The sequence below is a fragment of the Centropristis striata genome, chromosome 1 (genome assembly GCF_030273125.1).
Source record: "Centropristis striata isolate RG_2023a ecotype Rhode Island chromosome 1, C.striata_1.0, whole genome shotgun sequence".
Taxonomy (NCBI): Eukaryota; Metazoa; Chordata; class Actinopteri; order Perciformes; family Serranidae; genus Centropristis; species Centropristis striata.
In genome coordinates, this window is record NC_081517.1 from 6,898,428 (window position 1) to 6,921,699 (window position 23,272).

Genomic DNA, 23,272 nt, shown 5'->3' on the forward strand with positions numbered 1-23,272 from the left:
AACAAATTATTAATTTATTAATTGTAGATTTTTGTGGGAAATAAAGAAATCTTTTTTACTCCTAATTTGTCCTCATTATATTTTAAAAACTGTGATAAAAATTGGGTTGTGCACCCAGTATCATGAGTTGACTGTATTGTTACTTCCCTACTTAACAGCCAAACAAGTTATTCAGAATGTTTTTAATAATAAATGTCAAATGATTGTCTCATACTGTTTCTACTGATAAACTCAGCCAAGGCAAACAGTGTTTATAAGCCAGCAAGTCTGCTTGTTCAGGCAGATGGGTTCATTGGAATTATGGTAATTTCCTTACAGGGTTATTATTAACAAAGGGGGATGAATAAACGGAGAAAATGAGTACATACATTTGGACGAAAAAATGTTGACTCAGAGCTAAAAAAAATTGCCTGTAATCTGTCTTTATTGGTTTGGTTTAGAGTAAAAGTAGTTTCCAGGCACATCTATCAGTGAGAGAACATCCTGCAGACTGCACAACAGGTTGAGATGACCCCAACAGATGTTTCTTGCTTGTTCGTGCTTTCCCCAAGAGGACTCGGTGAAGCTCGGCGCACCGCTACACAAACACGCAGGTAGGAAGAGAGAGATGAGATCAAAAAGAAGAGCAGTGCAGCAGGTAAAGAGATTTACGCTGCCAACACTGAACCTGGAAAAATAAGCTTCATGAGTTTACCATACGCCGCCTTTGTGCTTTGTTAACCCTTTGATGCACAACATATAAACACCTTTTAAAGCACAAAATGGGTCAAAAATAACCCACATTCATTCCCCGTGTTATTTCATAATGGCTGTGTGTTTGAATATCTTTTCTTTGTGTGTTTTTTTATCTTTTTTTCCCCATAGCAACAGATCATTATAGCCATTTTTCCTTTCATACTTTATGAAGAAAAATAGTTTTTGTGTCATTCATTTTATATAATTGTATAACTTTATTATCAACTTTACACACATGGGTCAAAAATGACCTTGTGCATTAGAAGAGTGATACAAAAATGATAAACTAAATTAATTATTTGAGTATATGTGTTACTATGTTTGTCTTATTTTGAAGGTTTAACTTTAAAAGAGTTGTTAGAACCACCAGGTTACATTGGAAAATAATATATTTTAACATTTGAGACTTATTAGAGGCACCAAATAATAATTTCCATTGGAAAAACACCAATTTAACAAATAGGATAGTTAATATTTGTGTCTTCTTTGTCAGGTTTTAAATTGGTGACAACATATAAACACCTTCTAATGCACAACATGGGTCAAAAATGACCTCGTGTATGAGAAGCGTAGTGATTAAAAAATGGGTTTTTGTTCAAAAAGTAAGAATGATCAAAACAAGAATGAATGACGGAATTCACTTATTGTGAACTTAGTTGGGTCACTTTTAGGGTTGTCACAATACTAAAATGTTCAACTCAATACCGATACTCAGGAAAATATTCGATACTCGATACCATTTTCGATACCACAAAGATAAAAACAAAGAACCACAAATTTAACAGAAATATTTTCATTAACCCATTTAGGCCTAAAACGCCTGGAAAAAATGCCTGTAAAACCTCTGGGCGATTTTAAAATAACCCTCTAAAACCTGAAGTTTTTCTGGAAATTCGGCAGAAGTGTCAACGCTTCATACTAAATAACAGATTTTTCAGCCTCTGTAGCAGATAGAAATGAAATTCAAAAGCATTTGAGAGCTTATAGCTGTTATATCTGAGCTCCCTCCGCTATAGTCCATGATTTCAGTTCTGGAAAAGTCCCATGTTGCATTGCGACACTCCCACATGTATTCTGATGCATTTCATTGGCCAAGAGACCGAAAATAGGTGGAAAAAACTACAAATACTACAAAACGACGTATCCGATTTCCCGGCTTTAATGGTAGAATAACACAACAGCGCCCCCGGTTTTAATGGTAGAAATGCAGTAATGCTTTCCAGGCTTAAATGGGTTAACAAGTAAAATGCAACATGTAAAAATGAACAGAACCACAGGTTAAATATTTAGAATCAAAAACAGTTGTGCAAAAAGAAACTGCAACTATGATAACAAGCTTCAGATACTAGATACTTTTGAAAATGAGTATCGTATCCGGATATAACGTCTTAGTACCGATACTTTTTTGAGTATCGATACTTTTGACAACCCTCGTCACTTTAGGCCCATGTTGTGCATCAAAGGGTTAAAGTCGCCCGGGTGCTGGAATCCAAAATGATTCACATCACAGAGAATGCTATGAAAACCCCTCCTACTGTGTTAGATGTTACAAACGAAACACAAGCAGATCACGCTTTGTGCTCAAGTGCGATTCTGAAAGTTAAATTACCCATTCATGTGTTTACAGACACTTTAAATATATACCTTTCACAGGCCTGTATGTTAGTGCATCAGCTTTATAATCTCACTTTATCAGATTCAAAATATAGTGCCCTGTTGTTAGCTCAGGAGTGGCTGGAGAGACATTGTTTTAATGGAACTAAAGTACAGTGGTTCTCACTAATGCATGGAAATGGTTGTCAACAGGCTTTCAGCTGCTGCACCACAATTAGAGCTCTGTCACTAGTCGGCGGATGGCTAGCTTCCCATCGCAGTGAATTACAATGCTGTCAAGTGTCTCATATCACTTATGAGGTTGGCAGCACATATCCGTTCCCAAAATATCAGGGCTGGTACTGACACCCAACAGTTAATGCACACTGCATATTCAAAAGTCTGTCATAACTGATCGGCAGCGAGCTGAGTGCATGTCCATAAATTTGCCTCTGTGTGCAGCCGACTCCGAAACAGAGAGCAGTTACACGCCCACCATTTATTTTTTTTATATTTTTACCCTCCATAAGGATGTCCACATAAAGACCGGGCTAACAAGTGTTAGTTTTAATAAAGCCATAACCATAGCTCATTAACAGCAGCGTGAGATTGCTGGCTCCTTCGAAACATGCTTTTTAATGACCCCCGTGGGACAGATCATCTGAATATGCAACAGTGATCTTTTTATGTAGAATAGCACAGTCTCTAGGGCTCGCTGTGAATTGGTAACAACCACGCATACACCTTCAAAACCCTCTGAACACATACATGGCTGTGCATGCACACAAATGCACACACACACACACACACACACACACACACACAGCCAGGAAACACTTATTGCAAAATTACTAGACAACTGCATGGCTAACAAAGAGGGGTCTCCATGGAAACAAATCTACTCTGGAATGTCATTCCCTTTAGCAATAGCTTGTACTTTTGACAATGTACCCCTCAGATGCCATTTCTGTAACATTTGTTCTTATTAATGACTTACATACTTACATTTGTGTTTATCTGAAGATCGATCTGTAGCCAGAGACAACTTTACATGTATTTTATATTTGCCCATTGTCATCTATATTTTGGAGGGATATGGAAAACTTCATACTTGATAAGACTGGACAGACCATCATTTTTGAACCTAAAGATATTATCTCAAAATTTGAATCCAATGACAAAACAGTGTGGTTTATAACAAATCTTATGCTTCTGATGGGAAAGTTTCACATCCACAGGGTGAAGTTTTCCAAATCCCTCCTTAACTTTAACGTTTTCACAAGAGAATTAAAATGTTATATTGAAACTTTAGAGTTGATTTCAAATAAAAATGTGAACGCGCTCTCATACACTTTAAAAACTTATTTTCAGAAGCCCCAGAATGATATAAAGAGAAGCACCTTATACCCTATGTGCCTTATTATGTTATTATTATATATATATATATATATATATATATATATATATATATATATATATAATTCTATAGATACTGTAACTGGCATTTTTCTCTGTATATCTTGTTTATATACTGAATGCCTGTATTTCCTTCATTGTTAATAAAGATGTGAAAAAAAAGGGTTACATTGTTCCTCTTTCAGCAAAACAACGTGCTCTTGGGTCACATAATCATGAATAAGGTGCAAATCAAGGTTACTAAACAGCAGGCCTTTGTATGTTTCATAATAGATGCCAATAACAAGTGTATTCTGGCAATGGCAGAGGATGCAAGATGAGATGCTTTATTCTACTATATTCGGAGGTGGAGGGGTCCAGTGCCACAGTGTAAATACACACACAAAAACCTCTCTCCCCTCTTTATTCTTCTACCAAGACAAACCTGTTAACTCGTAACAGGGCCCCCGTTTGTGTGCAGTTCTTACATGAAAGAGTGCTTAATACAACTGTGCGATGCCAGTTTGGCATGCTTTTTTTGCTTTGGCTCTCTTCTGCAAGAACCTTTGGAAAAGAAGAAGAAGAAAAAAAAATGGCACATATCTCTTGTGTACAGAGGTATATAGAGGGAGTACAGACAGCCAAGGTGTAGGTGTAGCGAGTGTTCAACTCGACATGTATCTCACAATTCGTCACAAAGACTAACTTTAATGTTGCTACTTCTTATTGATCAGCCTTTCTTGTTATGCCAAGGACTTAGTAAGGGGAAGCGGAAAGGCTCAAAAGCAAAAGGAAGCTACACAATGTGAGAAGAGGGGAAAATATGTTGGGGTTGGATTAAAACAATTGTTTTATTCTCTAAGGGTGCTTTCACAACACAAAGTTTAGTCTGTTTCAGTCATAATCTGCTGAAGACCAAAACAACCGGACTCTGACCACAAAGAGGGGTCTCAGTCTGTTTTACCAAACAAACTCTAGTGTGGTTCGATTGCATTCGTTTACATGACACTTAAAAAAAAAAAACATTATTGCCTTAATCTGACTATAACTGACAAATGCGGCCTGCGGGCCAATTGCAGCCTTCGTGACGATATTTTGTGGCCCCCACCTTGATATGAAAGTTTAATGTGAGTTTAATATGAATGGCACTTTAGCGTGTTGTGAGTGGAAGGTCCCTTTAATTACTTTTTTAATCATTTTGTGTCTTTTTAAAGAATTTTGTATCTTTTTTTAATCATTGTGTGCCTTTTTGGGTAATTTTGTCTTTTTTTTGTCTTTTTAAAATGATTTTGTGTCTTTTTTGGAAATTCTGTGTCCGTTTTTGGTGAGTTTGGGTTTTTTTTTTAGTTAGGTTTTAGTTTTTTCTGTCATTTTGTGTCTTTTTGTTCATTTTGTGTCTTTTTTTTAAATCATTTTGTTTCTTTTCTTAAGTAATTTAGTTTTTTCTGTTATTTTGTGTTTTTCTGGTCATTTTGTGTCTCCAACAGCAGCCGGCGTTCTTGTTTGCCCCTCAAAATCACCATCCATGTTGTTGTTCTTGTCGTTCGAAAATGCCGTTTTCCTGCCTTTCTCCACTTGTTTATTATGACGTAATAGGTAAACCGGAAAGAAGGCCGTATTAACCGACTGAACGATGCATATCGCCACCTAGTGTGGAGGAGGAGGACATGTTCCCGTCAGTTATTCGGTTTTCTTAGTTGGATGTAAACTGGGACAAGGACAGAAGTCTGATTACATAAAATGTGCATGTAGCAACACTGACTGTGAATGTAATCCAACACACTTAAAGGAAATGAACAAAAGCACAGTAGATTGTGGGCTCCTATTCAAATCACAGTCAGAGCATAAAGATAAAATGTGTGTCCTTCAGTTTTACTTTGTAGGCTCCATTGAGCTAAAGCTAATTTCTCATTGCAGAATTCTCAAAGTATTGCTCCAATAATGTAATATTTACCTTTGTGGTAGAACCTTTGTACACGCTCCTCCACATTTTTTTTAAATTGGTCCGCTTACATTTATGCCAACAAGTTCTCCAACAAATAATTCCCGGTAAGGCGTTATAAAAGACATTTTGAACAGTAAATAAATGTACCTAAATGCCATGCCTTAAGCTGCATTCTACCAAAAATTCCAACAGGGGGGCGCTGACGGCGGCTGCAGAAGCATTTCGGTCCATTCGTTTTAATACAAAATGAGAAAGCTTCTCACTTCTCACATTTAGAAGAAAATAGAAGATAAAGAATCATTTGATTTGGGGCCTGGCTACCTTTGATTGACAGGTGGCTAACAAGGCGAGTCGTCATCAGAAGAAAAGCAGAACAATGCGTATCCACGGCAACGTGTCAATAAAGTTATTGGACTCAGCAAAAATTATCGTTTGCAACTCCAACCAGAGCACACAAAGTGTCTTACATTCACCAAATCCATTAGCATAAATTATGTCATCAATGAGACACATTAACATGCTCATGAAAGAATCCTTTTCCCGCCTAACACTACCTCACAGGTCTGCTGAGGAAATATCTGAAGAAATCTTGACATGCGTGCACAAAAGAAGAGGGAATGTTTCCAGAGAGTTTCGCTGATAATTGAGTCGAACTAATTCCTTGAGTGCTTTAGGATAAGGAGAATTTAATTACATACAGGCTGTCTTTTTCACATTAATGGTAAGCATCAGATTGTGATGTGGTTATTATGCTGTGCTGTAAAATTAAAGCCTGTCAGAGTTTGTCTGTCACAATGTGTTTTCTGTGCTCTGTGTGGATGTAAACAGATTTATTGCGGTCTTGGCTGTTGCATGCGAGACAGCCATGACAAATGTTTGCAGAGGCCCCTCTCAGCTCTCCATTGGTCTATCCATGTATCCATCTGTCTCTCCGAATGGGTTAGAAAAAACTTTTTGAGATGATTTGGGGAAATAGGAGGCTATTTGGCTGCCAGTTGGTCTGTCACTGTGGAGTGATTGGCTTCACAAAGCGTCATTTGCATGTCTTACTAGCTTCTCTCTGTAGATCCTGTTGGAAAAGTGGCCAGTGTTGATTAGGGTTCATTTGTGTAATTATGTAACTGGTGTCTAAAACAATATTCTGAACTCTCACTGCATAGAGTCCTTTCTTTTTATTTTCATTTTCTCATTGGATAACAGCATGTGAATGTCATTTAGCCTTTCAGATCTCTGAAACTTGAAAACCACAAAGAACAAAATCTAAAAACATGCCAACTTGTAAAGCAACATGTGTAAGGCAATTTCTTTAATACAGTATGCTTTGCATATTTTATGAAGTACATCTTACAAGTTTTCAAATGTTTTTTTTCTTCTTCTCCCGAAACAGTTCTTTGTGGGCTTTATGTTTTATACATCAAAGTTTTTCAGGAAGTGTACTCCCTCTAAAGTACTAAAACTTATACTTGTTATAAAGACATGTTATTTAAAAATTGAGGAATTAACACCAATATGACCCTTTGACCTAATTTGTTCTTTCTTGATTTTTACAAGGACTATCTGTGCTTTTTTTTGTCCTTTCCTTTGTCTCTATTCTAATTTTGTTTTTCCAAGATAAACTACTAAAAAATACTGTTTAAAAAACATGGATACATTTTTTAAAAATTGAGCAATTATGTAGAATGAGTCAGTTTTACTAGTCTGGCGACAGCAATGTGTCAACAAGATCTCCAACCTAAAAGACAGAATGGACTGTTAGTACTGTCAGTACCACTCATAATGACATGTGTTTGTGGTTTCATGGTTTGCGTACCACACAGACTGCTGTTTCTGTTAATTTAGGCTACAAAACCACCGACCTAGGTTAAGGGCAAAATACTTCCTGGTAAGGCGTGATAAAAGACATTTCAAACAGTAAATAAATTTACCTAAATGCCATGCCTTAAGCTGCATTCTACGTAAAATTCCAACAGGGGCCGCTGACGGCAGCTGCAGAAGCATTTTGGTCCATTCATTCCAATACAAAATTTGAAAACTTCTCACTTGATTTGTTACCTCAGAATTTTTTTTTAGGACAACACTATGGTCTCAATCGCTAGTAAAAAAAATCTTCTTCAAGATAATTTGATGTTATTAGTGTAAATAATGGCCCCATTTAGAAGAAAATAGAAGATAAAGAATCATATCATTTGGGGCGTGGCTACCTTTAATTGACAGGTCACTAACAAGGCAAGTCGTGATCAGAAGTAAAGCAGAACAATGCGTATCCATGGCAACGTGTCAATAAAGTTATATATATATATATATATATATATATATATATATATATATATATATATATATATATATATATCGATATATAAATGGACGTTTAGCGGTTTGTTGCCATAACTTTGACCCTTTCACTGTATTTTCAGTTAATTTTCAGTTTATTTGAACGTTGTGTTCATTAAAATGTCAGGTAAGTAACATACATTTTTTATTGTTTTTTTGCTAGCCAAAATGAACATCCCAGTTAATGCTCCAGTTAATGCTAACATGAACGCTATGCTAACATCAGATCTCTCTCGCTCCGCCACAGTCCAAATATGGTCTGCTCCACGTTTCAGGAAACAAGATGGCGACGAGTGTAGCGCTGAACTTGATGCCTCAAACGGGCCACAAACCAATGGGTGACCTCACGGTCACTACTTCCATTATTTATACAGTCTGTGGCTTTCACATGGGACACTAACACTGTTCTCCTGGGTGAAAGTCTGCCAATTGTTTCAATGGCTAAAATGTTTTTTTCCTGCTGCCAATGTCAAATTTCAGTTTTACATTCAGAAAAGATGAATCTCGATATCTATTAGTAGCACTCTTTGATATTGTTGTGATTTGTTCTTCATGACAACAACCAGAGTACATACAAAAATGTCTGTCATAAAAATATAAGGTGGAATAACTGAGAGGTGAAACAACACATTAGAAAAGGTATAGGAAGTACATTGACCCCAATCAGGTTTGTTATATTCAATGTAACATTCAGATTGTTTAAACAGCATGAGAAGCAATGGTTTAGAAGAGTAAAGCTTGGTTGTCATTTATCAATATGCATATTCAAGCTAAATCCCTTTAATGTACTGTAAATGAAAAAAACCACACATCTAAGTCTCTGCAACGGTCATTAATTTAGTCTTTTCTGGGCAAATTTGCTAAGCTTTTAATGCCACTTCTATCAGGGCAAAGCTACACATTTGATATTAATGTATGAGTTGAATGAGGAAACAATTTAATCCAGAACCAAAGCATTTAACACTCACTAATGTCAAAGCTAATCCAGAAATCCAAAATTTATCCCAAAAACCCACATGTAAGCAATCCTGGTGGTGGTATCCCCATCCACCACTGGCACACCACGAAAAATTAATTGACGATTAAAAGTGAGAGAGCGGTTGCGTGATATATATATATATATTAATTTAGCTGTAATTCATCTGAAATCACTCTGACTACATTTAAGCATTCTAATATTTTAATACTATGTCTCTTAATTGTATCTAACACTGGATGGCAATGATAATCTACATTCTGCTTCATGCACATCTGTTTCTGCTTTGCAGTGGATACGTGTTTGAATTTTACGACTATTTCTTGGCAACACCATGAAATTGGACATGAAGCAGAACTGTATTTACATTCAAAAGTAATGAACAGCCAGCACCGGATTGTGTGGAGGTCTCTGTGTGATTGCGCAAAGGGTTATAGACCGTGCAGAAAAGAGAGAGAGCATTTAAATAAAAATACCATCTTAACCCTTAGCAGAGCAGGGAGAGAAAAGAACTCTCCAAACGGAGTCAGAGCAGAGCATCCCTGCCACAGTCTGAGCAAACAGAAAGTCAATATCCTCATGTAAAAGGCAGAGATTGTTCCTTGCTCTTCGCTTCTCCCTCTGCTAAACTTGAAGAGGAAACTGTTTGGAGTGGAATTGAAATAACAAATGTCATTAAATGAGGGTGGGCAACTGCAACTGTTCAGTGAATAGTAGGCCTGCTGCCTGCCCAAGATAAGCAAATGGGAGACTCGGTTTTGATGTCGACTGATGGTCCACACTGAGCAGCCACTATGGTCACTGGGGAAACTGTCTTCACTCACTTTGTGTCCAATTGTTTCCCAGTCCCCCCCATTAAATGCCAGAAATGGTTGACAGAAATCCACCATTCATGAGGTGATAATGGATAGCCATTATACAGTGGATAAGGGTTTTCATTTAAAAACACAATAAGTTCAGCTTTAGGCCACACCCTGTCATTCACATGCAAACTATCCCAGGTTTGACTCCAATTTGGTGAGATAAAGTGGGGAAGTGAAGAAAAAGTTTGCTTTTTATTAATTATTTTCACATTGAATATAGGTTTTACTAGCCTGGCTATGTAGTGTAAATCCGTTGAAAATATATAGGTAATATAAGAAAGTAATGCATGATTGCATGACTTGGCACAAGGTAGGATTTCAGTTTAAAAATCATTAGACAAGTCATCTTCTTCTCAAGCATATCCGAAGCGGATGCTCTGGTTGATATGATAACATCATAATAGGAATCTGACCTCCCAAGTGTGCTCTTATATCAAAAGTGGAACATAACAGGAATATACAGGACATTGAACTTTAGTTACACAAAAATAATGACGCATGAACCTGCAAACTAAAAAGAGAAACACAGGGTGTTGTCTCCTCAGAGTTGTTCTGGTCTTTGGATTTCTCTGTCACCTTTGGCATCTGTATCTGTTTGTGATACCTACAATAAATCCCGCACAAGGCTGTAATTCGAATCTACCTGGTCGTCAAGTGTTTTCTCCAGACTATATCACAAATGAGACATAGTCTGGAGACCACCATTTTTCCGTAGAGGAGGCGTGGTTTACGATCATCCAGAGCCGTTTATTGGGCACTAGAAATGTCTATCATAAGTGTTTGTAGGTAGCTCTTAGCCAATCGTATCAATTATACCAGATGACGTATGTAGAGAGACAGAAATTCGACGAGGAAGCATCAAGGAAGAAGGAGACTGATGTTGACATGATGGCGCCGAACGATTATTGCCGTTTGTGCAAGATATATATGAAGGAAGAAGGACACCCCACATATGCACACTCTTCAGACATATATTTTTATCTTGTCCTCCATCAAGGCGGTCAATGGCGAGACGACCACAACGACCGGGGTCTCGCTAAACCCCATTAGCTTAGCCACTGACGGGGCTAGTTGGTAGATTAGGCTTTTGCCAAATCATGTTGGAAGCAAGGCTAAAACATCCTTTTTGGTGGTGAAACAGGAGTGGAAAGCCAAACGTTGTTCTTCTTTTAAAATAAACTTTGGCTCTAAACTATCTAGAACACTGTCTACAGCTAGATCCAAAGAGAGCTTCACGTCTGCTGCCGCCATGTTGGATCTGTAAGCAAACTACAAGTTTCTGTCTGTCCAATAGTACGCGTCATTGTCTTGCCGTCCCTCCCTGTTCTGTGATTGGATACCAAAAGCAGGGCTAAGAATCGGCCATGGACACAATGCTGCCTTGCAGTTCGAAATTAAATCGAGCATGCAAGGCATCATGGGTATACCCAGGCTAAGGTTTTACAAGACTGATGCAGTAAATTAGTTATACTTGTGCGTACCTGTTACGTCCACTGACTAAACCCAGCCAGCAGACAATAACACAACAATCAGAAAATTAGACAAAGTCAAAGGTGATATGAACAATGATGATTTATTTTACAAAAAACAAACAAAGACACACTAAGGTGGGGGAGGATGAGACAAGTGATTGTGCCAAAAGAAAGTTGAAACAAATACAACAAAACAAGGCCTATCTAAACTAGCTGTGAAGAAAAACAACCAAACAAAAGGCCTAACTAACTTATCTACAAAAAGGCTTTCAAAACAATACAGGGGTGGCACAACCAATAACCTAATGGAGTAACAGAGAATAACCTACGTGATGCAAAAATGTACAGGGTACCCCCAACTTACCTAGTCCCAACCTCACCACAACAAATAGCACTAACAAGTCAAATTTTAACTGTCAAAGCACACAAAACAAGTCTCACAGACAGAGACACCACAAGAACAAGATGGCCTCCGTGATCCTCAGAACGGTCCTATTTAAGGCTGAACACACCATCTCTGATTGGCCAGCTCCACAGGTGGAAATCAGCTTTCCAGGTGGATCCAATCAGCTGGTTAGCACCTGGAATGACACAGAAAGGAGGGGGGAGGAGGAGAGGCAGAAACACACAGAAACAGTCCTCTGGCACGTAACAGTACCATAGGAAGGGAAGTCATCAAAAATGGTATTTTTATTAGAAAAGAAACAGAATCTTAAAAGCCTTAAATTACTGCCTAAGTACCAAAGTAGACTTTCTTTATAACTACCAGTTGTAGAAAGGGGGAGAATAAATGTGCATTTTGGAGGGACCTAGAAAGAAATTACGTAGTGCTTTTCAAAATAGACTGCACTTGTATAGCTTTTCCGGTCTTTGCAACCACTCAAAGTGCTTCACACTACAGAACGTGCTCATTTAATCAATCACACACACATCCATACACTGGTATCCCAGGCTACCCTACATGGTGCCATTTGCAATCATCAGTAATTCTACATATCAACAGGCACCAACAGGTCACGCAAGACACGGTTTGATTAGTTCGGTGGGGAAGAACTTGACTGGTCCCCACAAAGCCGGACCTCAACCCCATCGAGCACCTTTGGGAAGAACTGGAACGAAGATTGCAAGCCAGGCCTCATTACTTTTTTGGTAATTTTGTGTCTTTTTTTGGTAATTTTGTGTCTTTTTTAAATAAATTTGTGTCTTTTTAAAATAATTTTGTGTCTTTTTTGGTCATTTTGTGTCTTTTTAAAGTAATTAAGTGTTTTTTCAGTCATTTTGTGTCTTTTTAAAGTAATTTAGTGTTTTTTCAGTCATTTTGTGTCTTTTTTTTTGGTCATTTTGTGTCTTTTTTGATCATTTTGTGTCTGTTTTTAGTAATTTTATCTTTTTTGTAATTTTGTGTCTTTTTAAAGTAATTTAGTGTTTTTTTCAGTCATTTTGTGTCTTTTTCAATCAAATCAAATTACTTTTTTCATCCCCAAAGGGGAAATTCAGTTAGTCTGGTAGAATCTCTGGAAGAATGAGACCATTTTTTTTGGAATTTTGTGTCTTTTTTTGGTCATTGTGTATCTGTTTTTAGTCATTTTGTGTCTTTTTTGTAATTTTGTGTCTTTTTTTTGTAATTTTGTGTCTTTTTTTGGTCATTGTGTATCTGTTTTTAGTCATTTTGTGTCTTTTTTCTAATTTTGTGTCTTTTTTTTTAGTAATTTTGTGTCTTTTTTGGTCATTTTGATACTGCCTCCAGCGGCCCCCAGGTAATTTGAGTTTGAGACCCCTGCTCTACAGAATGAATGGGCACAAATTCACACAGAAACACAGAAATCTTGTGGAAAGCCTTCCAAGAAGAGTGGAAGCTGTTATAGCTGCAAAAGGGGGATGAACTCCATATTAAAGTTTATATATTTGAATATAATGTCATTACAGTCCCCGTTGGTATAATGGTTAGGCGTCCAAATACTTTTGTCCATATAGTGTATTTATTCAAGTGGTTAGTCAGGAATGTTGGAGGTAATGAGATACACAGTAACTCAGAACTGTAATCACATTACATTTGTCAGTAATAGAGTACAGTAACCATGGAGATGCATTTTACTACTCACTGCTTTAGTAAAAACACAACCATGTTTTAATGTATTTTAATAACGTGTCTTTGTATTGGATTATTTATTCTTGTATTAGTACTGAGGTAGTAGATCCAATTTTTTTTTCCAGAGGCGCATTTCTCTTGCACAATCGAACAGTTTTAAATATTTAAGGGAGAAATGGTGAAAGAGAATTGCTGATGTGGAGATGAAGAGGTGCAGATGACAAGTGCTTACTCCAGTTTGTGTGAACCAACCGACCTTCAACACTTCATCAAGGCATGCAACAGCTACTAATGTACTGTGATTTCAATGGTGAACCCCTCACACCACGAATAGCCTGATGCAGGTGTCTTAGCTGGACACAAAATGCTAATGCTCAGTAGAAATCCAGAGAGGAATGTAGTAGGGAGTATGAGTATCCAATAATATCCAAAACGTGCTTTTGCATGGATTTCTTCCCATTTAGTTTTGAATGGGGGCGGCAAAGTGTTGCTAGCTACAAAAAGCGACTTTTACAAATCAGAAAGAACAACGCTTGTATTGGCAGGTTCTTCTGCACACACTTTCAAATGCCAACTATCAGTGCCAATGCAGTAAGTAGTATGACACTCACATACTGTTGGGGTGGTGGGTGGGAGTGGAACATGTTCGGTTGTGATAGTGGAGACCCGGGTCACATCCCGTTTCATATGATGAGACAAATATTGGCCTTTTTACATATACAGTCATGGAAAAAAAATATTAGATCACTTTTTTCCTTCAATTTCTTGTTCATTTTAATGCCTGGTACAACTCAAGGTACATTTGTTTGGACAAATATAATGATAACAACAGAAATAGTTCATAAGAGTTTAGTTTAAGAGCTGATATCTAGACATTTTCCCTGGTTTTCTTGATAATGATTTTGGTTATTATCAAGGAAACCATTAAAATGGCGAGATATCAGCTATTTTTGTTGTTATCATTATATTTGTCCAAACAAATATACCTTTAGTTGAGGCAAAGGTACTAAAATGAACAAGCAATTGAAGAGAAAAGTGGTCTAATATTTTTCTCATGACTGTATGGTATATAAACTCCAAACAGGAGCCCTCACATCCACTAGGAATTAGAAAAACTCCCTTCAGTAAGAAGATACAGGGCAGAGCAACAAGAAACATCTCAGAAACAAGAAGACGCAGGCGGAGCGGCCTTCAGATTATAGGCTATAGGCTATTCAGTTTATATATTTTTTCCATTGAAAATGCGGTTATCTATAGTCAGATTGCAAGAGAAATACAGTAAGAATTTCAAGCATTTACAAGCATTTTATCCAAAATCCAAGCACTTTTCAAACCTTGAAATTCAACATTGAAATTCAAACATTTTGAAGGACTTTAAGCACCCGTATGACCCCTGCTTTTAAATTGCTGTAAATTTACTGTACAAACTAAATATATAATATTCCACAATGCATTGACATTATGCAACATAAACTGCATTGCGTTACCTTTCTAACCTTTCTAACAAAGAACTCCTCTGCACACAAAGTGTGGGAAAAAGGTGGGCAATCTGACAATAAGACCGCCTGCGTGTGTGACACGTGAGATGTGATGCAGTCACTTGTTTAACACACCCGTTGTTTACATCTCTTCACTTTTCTCAGTTTATCATCAGCTGTGAGCGAATGCTTTTCATTATCGAAAACAACAACAAATCAGCAAATTACATTAGATTTTCTCACTTTTGACAATAAGACAGCTCTAATTAGTGTGTGTGTGTGTTTACGATTAACACTCTTCCACTTCAAAGACAAGACCCGAGAACCCTACTGTACTAGTTATTTATTATTCACGCTGCAATTGTATTATAGTCTTGAAAGAGGGTTTCATCAGCTAAAAGGCTTATCAGTTTAGACAACAGCTAATGTTAACGGGACAACTCACCCCAAAATGTAATATACATATTTTCCCTCTTACCTGTAGTGCTGTTTATCATCTAGACCAGTGGTTACCAACCTTTTTCTTGAGGGACCCACATTTTTACCATTGTAAACTGTCCATTGCTTCAATGAAGCCGAACTCAGTGTAACTTTCATGGTACCCTCTCTTTTTCTTTTTGAGATATTCAGCATTTTCGTCTCCCTGAAGCTTTGGCATTTTTCCATTAGCTCTGTGTTTCTGTTGTTAGGCGAGGTTACCGCTAGGTGAGGTTGCCGCTAGGTGAGGTTACCACTAGGTGAGGTTACCGCTAGAGGAGGTTACCGCTAGATAAGGTTACCACTAGGTGAGGTTACCACTAGGTGAGGTTACCGCTAGAGGAGGTTACCACTATGTGAGGTTACCGCTAGGTGAGGTTACCGCTAGAGGAGATTACCACTAGGTGAGGTTACCACTAGGTGAGGTTACCGCTAGAGGAGGTTACCACTAGATGAGGTTACCACTAGGTGAGGTTACCGCTAAGTGAGGTTACCTGTGTATACTGCAGGAGGGATGTTACACATGTCCTTATTCTCATGATATAGCCTTTATTTTCAAACTTTTCTATAGTGATTTTTCTATTTAAATAAATGAATAAACGTTTAATGTAGCTCTTATTTAGTTGTTATTTTAAGAACATGTGTCTTTTTGTAACAAAAATGAGCGAATAACCTCTGCACAGAGATTTCAGTCTTGTGTAAAGACTTCTTTTTTAGGATTGACATTCTGAGCTTTTTCATGCCTTTTGCAATTTATTCAGCTGTTGAATAATATGGTGAGTTTTTACCTAAAATATTGGCTCCAATTGAGAGTTTTAGTTGCGTGTAGTTTAAATGCTATTTCAAAAGCATACCCACAGATACTGAAATGAGAAAAAAATGTGCTTGTTTCAAGTATTACTGGTTGGGCTTTTCAAGCCACAACTGCTCAAAATAAGTATTTTTGGACTTGTTTTAAGACATTGTTGTTTTTCCAATGCCTAGATATTTTTACTTTGTTAAAGATTCTTACAAAGAAATATTTACTTACTGCACTGGCAGATAATTTTACTTGCAGTGCGTGAGCAGTTTCATGTAGGAATCTTGCTAGAAAGAAAACAGCACCAACATGAAACTGCTCACAACGAGGTCTGTGGATTATCTTGAGCTCAAACCATAGCCTGGACAAGGGATTTGATTGGGTGTGTACTGTGATATGTACAGAACTGGCATACAACAGTTTACACAGTGAAACATCAGGATGGATGATGACATTGTTAATCATCTTATGGATTAGCCCTATAAAGATATTACAATTTTAACTGATCAAACGTGTTCAACATCAGGACCTCAGACAGCCTAGACATCTTCCGCCGCAGGCTGAAGACCTACCTATTCCAACAATAACTTGGTTAAAGTCATCATGGTCACCTATCTATATATATATGTTATTTCTTCTCTTTCTTACCAACATGGTCTCACAGGAATCCATGAAATAGCCACAGATTTGCTTAACTCAAAATCCGTAGAATAGCCACGGAATCACTCAAATTTCCATGAAACTGACACGAATTTCGCTACAATGCAAGTTAATGACAGTCATATCCCGTGGCTATTCCATGGATATTTTTTCCTTTTGGTTTGTGTCCAAGTCACGTGACTTTCAAGGTCCCGGCGGTCAGAATAAAAAACCTGGCGGACACTTCTCTCATTTTTAGTGAAAAAAAATCAATATTATATGATAACATGTTTTTTTCTTACTGGGGAGTTCCACCGGGCACAGAACGGCTCCGCCGCGGTTTTTTCTCCGTCTTCTGCCCGGAGTCAAGCGAGATAAGGAGAACACGCGATAATCCTGAACATACGGGAGACCGCGAGATCCCGCGATAAACTGTGTGTATAAAGTAAAGAACATCAACAATAAACTGCTTACTTTGCTTCTCCGACGCGGAAGATCTGTTGATCTGACCATCTATCCTCATAAAAAGAATGTGTTATGTCATAAATGATTGTATGCTGTTCCACTTCAACAATCAGTCTATTGTTGCAATTTACAATACAATTGATTATTGTTTTGTCTTTTTTTTTTTAAATACAACTGTACAAAAGTATCAGAACCAAATCAGAATCACAAAAACAGAAAATCTCTGCTTTTCTTTTTGATCTTGTTAAAATGCTTAAATAACTGTTTTTGAAATTGCTGTTTCTATTACAGTACCAAGTGACTATTTTTTTTTCTCAAAAGGGTTGCAAAGGTTAGAATGCTTGTTAGATTAAGAATTTGAAACAGTTTGCTGTCAGTAAACAGAAAAATCTGTCAGCACAATCATCATAGGAATATGAATCGCATGTTGTTGGACTGCATGTTACAACTTAAAGGTATTCTGTGAAGTTTTGCCCCCATGTTGCGTGGGCAGTGTTTTTACAAGCGGGTCCTCTCTGTGTGATGCGTCATTGAGGAGTTTCAGACTCTCATGCTGGAAAACGCTCGGCTGCCGTGATTCACACCCTGCCATCACTTTTACGGTGCGCCGCTTACTGACGCTGATGTGTCAGCAAACATAACAATGTGCCGACTGCGACTGGATGTAAAAATTGATGTAAAAACCTCACAAAGAAAATGCATTCAACATGCTTGTTGAATGCCACAAGGACACATACTATGTATAATAGACAAAAGCTTTGGTTTGTTTGTCAGAAAATTCCAAAGGGCATTATTTAAACGTACACGTAGGGCGAGTACATGCAGGGCCTTGACCTCCAATTGAGCACGGGCAGCTGTTGTTTTTCTAACAATGGTAAAAAAAAAAATATATATATATATATAATAAAAAAGGTGTGTATTGCAAGTATATGTATTATGCCAAACAACTGGGAGTTTGTTGCTACATCATTTTTAAATAATGTTTCATAATTGGCATTTGTGAATGTGAATGGACTATGTGAATACATAAACTAGCATGTTTTAAAGCCCAAAACAATCTATCAGTATTAGAATGAAATTATTACAGTCCAGTGAGAACATATATTACCACGGTTAAGTTAAAACAATGGTTTCCTGATGTGCCAGACATGTGCATTAAGTGCTCGGAAGGAAAGGATACTCTGTACCACTGCATATGGGATTGCCCAAAAATTAAAAAGAACATTGGAAAGAAGTTGCTCTGACTAACTCCAGAAGTACTCAGACGACACTGCTATTGTGGCGTGTATCAGGAATGGACAGGAATCTGAATATAGGGATCTGATAAAAGCCTTCAGTGAGTTAAATATGAATATATTTGAAAAAAAAAACAAAAAAAAAACTGAAGAACAACCGTAACCAACTGCAACCTGGTCTCACAGGAATCCGTCAAATAGCCACGGATTCGCTTATCTCAAAATCCGTGGAATAGCCACGGAATCACTCAAATTTCGGTGAAACTGACACGGATTTCGCTACAATGCAAGTTAATGACAGTCATATCCCGTGGCTATTCCAACATACAAAGTGATTATGTACATGAGTGAATATTTAGAAAATAAAACATATATTTCTCGCTAGAAATGTGATCAAAATCCATTTTTATGCAGAAAAAAATGTTGATTTTTTCACTAAAAATGAGAACTGTCCGCCATGTTTTTTGTTCTGACCGCTGGGACCTTCAAAGTCACGTGACTTGGAACAAACCAATAGGAAAAAATATCCATGGAAAAGCTACGGGATATGACTGTCATTAACTTGCATTGTAGCGAAATCCGTGTCAGTTTCACGGAAATTTGAGTGATTCCGTGGCTATTCCACGGATTTTGAGTTAAGCGAATCCGTGGCTATTCCACGGATTCCTGTGAGACCAGGTTCCCAACTGCATACAAGCCATTAATTATAACTGTATAGAATACTTGTAGTACAGTATGAAAGAGAAGTCTGTACCTTGTTATTTTAGCTGCAAACATGCATCTCAGCAAACTCCAGTCGGGCTGGTATGGAGGCCTCGAGGGCGTTCCAACGTCGCGCAATCGGCTGTTGGCATAATAGGAAAAACAACAATACATGTGACACTCCAAAAGCAGACTTACATTGTGCACAGCTTGTCTTTATTAATAATTACGACGTTGTATGTGAGAGAGGAAAGGATTCAATCAAGTTACATGTTTCTCCTGGCGTGCTGTCAAAATGAACAGAAGGTAAGGAATGATGAGGAGAAGAACTCGGATACGGCAAACGATACGCTTCTCATTCATGACAGTTAATGCTGCATACGTGGTCCAAATTATCATTTAGCTATTACACCAGCATGTACACACACATACACACACACACATGCACACACACCGAATCTGACAGCCAAGAAATGACATGTTAATTGCAGCCGCTGGTTAAAAGGCCTAACAGCCATTCAGAGTAAAAGGAAGAACTCAACAATGGATGATAGGAATTTGTCTTACTGCCAAAGCTGTCGAGCTAGACAAGGAGGCTCAGCAGCTGCACAATGTTTCATGGATATTTACATTAGTGGAGCTAATGTTTTCAGGTTAGCTTGCAAGATGGAGGAAAAAAAGTGTCAAACCTCATAAAGCTGTGAAATTGACAGTTCATGTAACATGTTCTGCACGTTTTTGTAATAATAAGTCCGTTGTATATGAAACAGAAAAAGTCCACATAGGAATTTAATTATACGCGTTATCTCTTTCTTTTTTTTTTAAATAATGAAATATTATTCACACATAAGAAAATACAGCCATCATTTGGAGAACAAATGATGGCTGTAATTTAAATTCAACTTATTCTAAGTCTAGCAATACAAATTATGTGAAAATGAATTAAGTCGTTGGAGTCCAGATTACATTTGTGATAAGAAAGAAAAATCTAACTTCATGTTTTGATAGAAATTATGATAATTGCAGTCCATATCCATAATCTTCTGTGTGCGTTTCTCTGGGTTCCAGACTATGTTCCCTGTGGCTCTTCATTTGAATTAATCAGGATCACACACACACACATGAAAATACACACACACACACACACCGTGTACTTCTATCTTTGTGAGGGCCCTCACTGGAATAGTGAATTCCAACAACATGAACCTAATTGTAACCTTAACCCTAAAACAAAGTCTGAACTCTCAAACAAACAAGCCTTTAAAGAAGTAAGGACCGGCCGAAATGTCCTCACCTCACAAAAACCTCCTCACTCTGAGAGTTAAAAATGTGTTCCGGTCCTCACTATGTAGGAAGTACAACAATACACACACACATACACACACACACACGCACACACACACACCCTGAAACAAAGACTGAACTCTCAAACAAGCCTTTAAAGAATTAAGGACTGGCCGAAATGTCCTCACTCTAAGGGTTAAAAATGTGTACCGGTCCTCACTATGTTGGAAGTACAAGAAAAAACACACACACACACACACACACATATCCTAAAACAAAGTGTGGACTCTCAAAAAACCCTTTAAAGAAGTAAGGACCGTCCGAAATGTCCACACTTCACAAAAATGTCCTCACTCTGAGGGTTAAAAATGTGTACCGGTCCTCACTATGTAGGAAGTACAAGAACACACACACACACACACACACACACACACACACACACACACACTAAAACGAAAGTTACGTATGTAACTACGGTTCTATGAATCCTGGATGACCGCCAGAGGCGGTGCATAAGCACTGAATGACTTCGTCTTGCGCATGTACAGGTCGAGTAGTTATACCAACAAAGTCACGTGTGACCCCCTGATGACCCCCGGATAGGTTATATCTTCCGGTGTCATCAGAGGATCTGTTCCTGCAGAATCTTCTCGCGAAAACACGAGGGTTCTGAGTGACTGGACGCTCTGGCGGTCATCCAGGATTCATAGAACCGTAGTTACATACGTAACTTTCGTTCTATTTCATCCTTCCTGACCGCCAGAGGCGGTGCATAAGCACTGGATGACACATACCAAAAGAGTCACGAGGAATCCCACCTACTCACCTTACTGAGTGGAAGTAGAGGAACTTGGTAGGAGGACCACACCCAGCGGGTGAGGAGTGGCAACATTCACCCGGTAAAATCTGGTGAAGGTGCTCGGTGACGCCCATGAGGCCGCAGCACATATGGTCTCCAGGGGCACACCTCTCAGAGCCGCCCATGATGTGGAGACGCCCCGGACAGAGTGGCACCTCACCCCGGGTGGCAGGGGGTGACCACCTGCCTCATATGCATGGATTATGACGTCCACAATCCAGTGAGACAAGCGCTGCTTCGACAGTGCGTGACCCTTCTTCGGACCACCATGGCACACAAAAAGCTGGTCTGACTGGCGTAAACTTGCGGTATTCCCAATGTATGCCTGTAAAGCCCGCAGAGGACATAACAGCTCAGATGTATCGTCCCCTTCCCCTTCAGGTGGGACAAATCTTGCCAGCTGGATAGGCTGATTAAGACGTGAGCTCGTCAGAACTTTAGGCTGAAATGCCACATTCGGCCATAAGGTAACCCCTGAGCCATCAGAGTTCCACCTCAGACACGAACTACTGACTGACAGGGCATGAAGCTCCCCAACACGCTTCGCTGAAGTGATGGCGAGGAGGAAGGCGGTCTTTGCCGATAACCACTTCAGTTCTGCCCGTGCCAGTGGCTCAAAGGGAGGCAAGCAAAGGGCACCCAGTACCAAGGGCAGGTCCCACCCTGGAGCTCTTGGTGCCTGTGGGGGATTCAGTCTCAGAGCACCCTTCAAAAAAAGGGTCACCAGCCTGTGGCCCCCCACAGTGCTGCCATCGACTCGATCGTGCCGTGTCGAAATAGCAGCCACATACACTTTCAAAGTAGAGGGACGCCGCCCGCTATCCAGGAGGGATTGCAAGAACTCGAGAATAACGGGCACAGAGCAGCGTACAGAGTCCACACTCCTGTCTGAACACCAAGCCGAGAACAGCTGCCACCTGTTCTCATACTGTGCCCGGGTAGAAGGTGCCCTGGCGTTCAAGACAGTTCTACGGACAGAGTCAGTACATTCATTCAGCAGTGGGTTCGGCCCTGCAGAGGCCAGACCCACAGTTGCAGGCGGCAAGGGTCGGGGTGCCAGACCCTGCCCCTCAGCTGAGAGAGGAGGTCCTTCCTGTCGGGGAGGCGCCATGGCTTGCTGCGACAGAGGCTGTGCAGCAGAGGAAACCATGTCCTTCCTGGCCAAAAAGGGGCCACCAGAAGCAGTGTGTGGCCCTGTTGGAGAACCCTCTGAAGTACCGCCGCAATCAGAGGGACTGGTGGGAAGGCATAGAGGAGGCCTATCGGCCACTCGTGTGCGAGGGCGTCCTGCCCCAGTGGGCTGGTCTCCTCTATCCAGGAGAACCAGAGGGGGCAATGGGTTGTCTCTGCTGAGGCGAAGAGATCCACCTCCGCCCTGCCGAATCGGTCCCAAATCCTCAGAACCACCTCCGGATGAAGCCGCCACTCCCCCGGGGGGGGCTTGCCTCGAGACAGAGAGTCCGCCACCTCGTTCTGTCTCCCTGGGAGATACATTGCCCTCAGGCTGGCTAGGCGGGGGGCTGCCCAAGTAAGGAGGTCCCTGGTTACATGTAGTAACCGTGCAGACCTGGTGCCCCCCTGGTGGTTTATGTGGGAGACGGTCGAGATGTTGTCCGACCGAACAAGCACATGCCTCCCTACCAAGTGGGGAAGAAAGTGCCTGAGCGCTAGATGTATAGCACGGAGCTCCAGTACATTGACGTGGTCTGCTTGGGCCAGAGCAGACCATCGCCCCTGCGCTGTCCTGTTCTGCCACACTGCACCCCACCCTGAGAGGGAAGCGTCCGTTGTGACAGTCTCCCGGCGAGATGGAACAGAGCCTATGGGCACACCCTGCAGCATGAACGCCCTTCTCCTCCATGGGGACAGGGCCAGTAGGCACCGCCGAGACACCTTGATCTTTCTGTGCCTGTGCCACTTGGCGTCCAAGTGAAA